The following is a 4,475-nucleotide window of genomic DNA, read 5'->3' as shown; positions in this document are numbered from 1 at the left end:
GAAATAAACCACCCATGGGCCAATATACAGAGGCCACCTTTGCTTCATAAACATAACATATGATAGCTTTCTTTATCCCTTTTTTTGGTTATCATTGTTTATTGTATTTTACTTTTTTATTAGTATTATATTATTTGGCAAAGTTTGTTTATAATGGTCTGCTATCTTACTATTTATTTATTATTCAAACTGCTTTAATAAGAATTTTACTTTATTCTTTGCTTCCACTTACCCAAAACTTCTCTGGGTAAGGTCATAAAGTGACCTTCATGATATCAAATCCAATTAATGTTTTAAAACTTTAAAAGCTTTCTTATTTTATATGCACATGTTTAATTGATATAATTTGAAAATGAGATCTCATACATGAAATTTTTTTTTTCTATTTGCTTATTCTTTCCTCTCTCCTCTTCCCTTTCCCACCCAAATTCCCATCTTTACCTACCCTCTCTAGATAAAAGATATCATCTACTTTCAGTTCAATTCAGTCGCTCAGTCCTGTCTGACTCTCTGAGACCCCATGGACTGCAGCACTTGTCCATCACCGACTCCCAGAACTTACTCAAACCCACGTCCATTGAGCCGCTGGTGCCATCCAACCATCTTATCTTCCGTTGTCCCCTTCTCCTCCTGCCTTCAAACTTTCCCAGCATCAGGGTCATTTTTAATGAGTCAGTTCTTTGCATCAGGTGGCCAAAGTATTGGAGCTTCAGCATCAGTCCTTCCAATGAATATTCAGGACTGATCTCCTTTAGGATTGACTGGTTGGATCTCCTTGCAGTCCAAGGGGCTCTCAAGTGTCTTCTCCAACACCACAGTTCAAAAGCATCAGTTCTTCGGTGTTCAACTTTCTTTATCGTCCAACTCTCACATCCATAAATGACTACTGGAAAACCATAGCTTTGACTAGATGGACCTTTGTTGGTAAAGTAATCTCTCTGTTTTGATACATCATTTTCATTTTTATTCATGCTTATAAATCATATGCAAACATATATACATACACACACAACCCAAAATAAGAGTATATAATATACATGTTAATATATATCCCATCACTACTGCATAGAAATACTACATCAACTAATATAGCTCTAATATGTATTTTCCCTTAAGATCAATGTTGCAATAAAAAAAAATATATATATATATATATGGACAAATACACTGTTTTTATTTCTGTAGGATTGCTGTGACAAAGAATATATTTCCTCCTAAAAGACTGTCACAATCTGTATTTTTTACTGCTCATATATGAGAATACTTGGTCCCTCCTGGAAAATTCCCACCAGCGATGGGTATTGCTCTTCTTTACATGTGACTACCTATCTACTGGGGTACAAAATGACAGTCTTCTAGAGCTTTATTTGTATTTTCCTGATCACCAGTGAGTTTGAGCATAATTCTATATATCTTGTTCATTTGGACTTATTCTTCTATGGTTATATCTTTATATTTGCCCATGTTTTGCTTGCCTTTTTTTTTTTTGCCCATTTTTCAGTGCTCTATAATACATGTTATCATTACATATTACATAATCCAGAGCAATATAGATATTAACTCTTTGTAACCTACATTGCAGTTTCCTCCATGTGTATTATGTATAATTGATATTTGACTTTACCTCTTTTGTCACAAAAAATTGTTAATTTTTGCCGCTTAGGTTTCCCTATCTTTAGTCTCTTTTCTTCTTCCCCACCCCCAACTCTCTTTCTAAAATAATAAAAAATATTTTTTTTGTTTTTGGCCATGCCCTCTGACTTGTGGGATCTTAGTTCCCCAACCAGGGGTTGAACTAGGGGCTCTGGCAGTGACAGCACTGAGTTCTCACCCCTGGATTGCCAGGGAATTCCCAATAATTATTTTTAAAATAATTTTATATCACATCAAAGCTTTTAATGAAAATTAGGAGTCCAGTGTTGTTTTCTGTTTGAATTAAAGCACCATATTCATCATATGTTAAATTTTCACCTCAATTCTTTTCTACCAATCTAGTTTATTCCTATTTAATGCAGTTATTTTTCTTACCATATTGACTTGATTCCAATGACTGTAGTATATGCTGATATCTGGTGAGTAAAGTTTCTCTCATATTGTTTGTTTTTGTAGAATTTTCTGACTATTCCAAATGCATCTTAAGATAGGTTAATCCAATTTAAAAATACTCATAATTCTAATGTGTTCCATTCAATTAACTTTAAGAGATTTGTATTTTTACAGTAGTGTTTTTTAGTATGTTTAAATTTTGTTCAGTATCTTATAGTAACATTTTTATAGGTTATTTTTTTCTTATAAGTATTGTACTTTTCTGAGCAAATTTATTCTATCTTTTTGGGCTTTTTTGCTATCGTGAATGAAATATTTCTCCCATTAGCACTTCTGAGTGCTTATTGCTATTAAATTTTGTATATTCATCTGGTTTCTGAGTACTTTACTCAAAATCCCTCTCTAATTCTGTCTTTTCCAAGCTCTGGCATGTCCTAGGCATATAAAATCATATCAACAGTCACTGGATCCTCCAAAATACTCTTTAATAATAATCGACAGTAACCATTCCAGTTAGTTCCTGATTTTAATTGAAACAGCTTACAATTTTAAATAATTGCAGTTTTCATAAATACTCTTCATTGTTTTAAGCAGTTTCCTTCGATTTCTGTTTTACTCAAGAATCTTCATTAGGAATGGCTACTAAATCTTAGTAACGTGCCTTTCACCATCTATTGATATGATCATGGAGCTGAAGCTTCAGTACTGGGGCCACCTGACGCAAAGAGCCGACTCATTGGAAAAGACAGTGATGCTAAGAAAGATTGAAGGCAGGAGGAGAAGGGGATGATAGAGGACAAGATGTTTGGATGGCATCACCAACTCAATGGACATGAGTTTGAGCAAGCTCCGAGAGTTGGTGAAGGACAGGGAAACCTGGCGTGCTGCAGTCCCTGGGATTGCAAAGAGTCAGACACGACTGAGCGACTGAACAACAACAAATATGATCATGTTTTTGCTTCTTTAATCATCTGGGTAACTGTTTCTGTTAATTGTTGTTCAGTTGCTAAGTTGTGTCCGACTCTCTGCGACCTCATGGACTGTGCATACCAGGCTTCTCTGACCTTCACTATCTCCTGGAGTTTGCTCAAATTCATATCCATTGAGTCAGTGATGCTATCTAACCATCTCATCCTCTGCCACCCCTTTCTCCTTTTGCCTTCAGTCTTACCCAGCATCAGGGTCTTTTCTAGGGATTCTGCTCTTCACATCAGGTGGCCAAAGTATTGGAGCTTCAGCTTCAGCATCAGTCCTTTCAATGAATATTCAAGTTTGATTTCCTTTAGGATTGACTGGTTGGATCTCCTTGCAGTCCAGGGAACTCTCAAGAGTCTTCTCCAGCACCACGGTTCAAAAGCATCAATTCTTTGGTGCTCAGTTTTCTTTATGGTCCAACCCTAACATCCATTCATGACTTCTGGGAAACCAGCTTTGTTGGCAAAGTGATGTCCTTGCTTTTTAACACGCTGTCTAGGTTTGACATAGCTTTCCTTCCAAGGAGCAAGTGTCTTTTAATTATGGCTGCAGTCACCATCCACAGGGATTTGGGGGCTCAAGAAAATAAAATCTGTCACTGCTTCCTCTGTTTTCCCTTTCTATTTATGAAGTGATGGAACTGGATGCCATGATCTTACTTTTTTGACTGTTGAATTTTAAGCCAGCTTTTCCACTCTCTTACCCTCAAGAGGCTCTTTAGTTCCTCTTCATTTTCTGCCATTAGAGTGATATCATCTGCATGTCTGAGTTTGTTGATATTTCCCTGGCAATCGTCATTCCAGCTTATGTGTTCATCCAGCCCAGGATTTCTCATGATGTACTCTGCATATAAATTAAATAAGCAGGATGACAGTATACAGCCTTGATGTACTTACTCCTTTCCCAATTTTGAACCAGTCCATTGTTCCATGTAAGATTCTAACTGTTGCTTCTTGACCTGCATACAGCTATCTCAGGAGACAGGTAAGGTGGCCTGGTATTCCCATCTCTTTAAGAATTTTCCATAGTTTGGGAGAACAGTGTGGAGATTCCTTAAAAAACTGGAAATAGAACTGCCTTATGATCCAGCAATCCCACTGCTGGGCATACACACTGAGGAAACCAGAAGGGAAAGAGACACGTGTACCCCAATGTTCATCACAGCACTGTTTATAATAGCCAGGACATGGAAGCAACCTAGATGTCCATCAGCAGATGAATGGATAAGAAAGCTATGGTACATATACACAATGGAGTATTACTCAGCCATTAAAAAGAATACATTTGAAGCAGTTCTAATGAGGTGGATGAAACTGGAGCCTATTATACAGAGTGAAGTAAGCCAGAAAGAAAAACACCAATACAGTATACTAACGCATATATATGGAATTTAGAAAGATGGTAACAATAACCCTGTGTACGAGACAGCAAAAGAGACACTGATGTATAGAACA

This window comes from Bubalus kerabau, chromosome 7 (assembly GCF_029407905.1).
Source record: "Bubalus kerabau isolate K-KA32 ecotype Philippines breed swamp buffalo chromosome 7, PCC_UOA_SB_1v2, whole genome shotgun sequence".
Lineage (NCBI taxonomy): Eukaryota > Metazoa > Chordata > Mammalia > Artiodactyla > Bovidae > Bubalus > Bubalus kerabau.
This window is presented reverse-complemented; position numbering follows the sequence as displayed.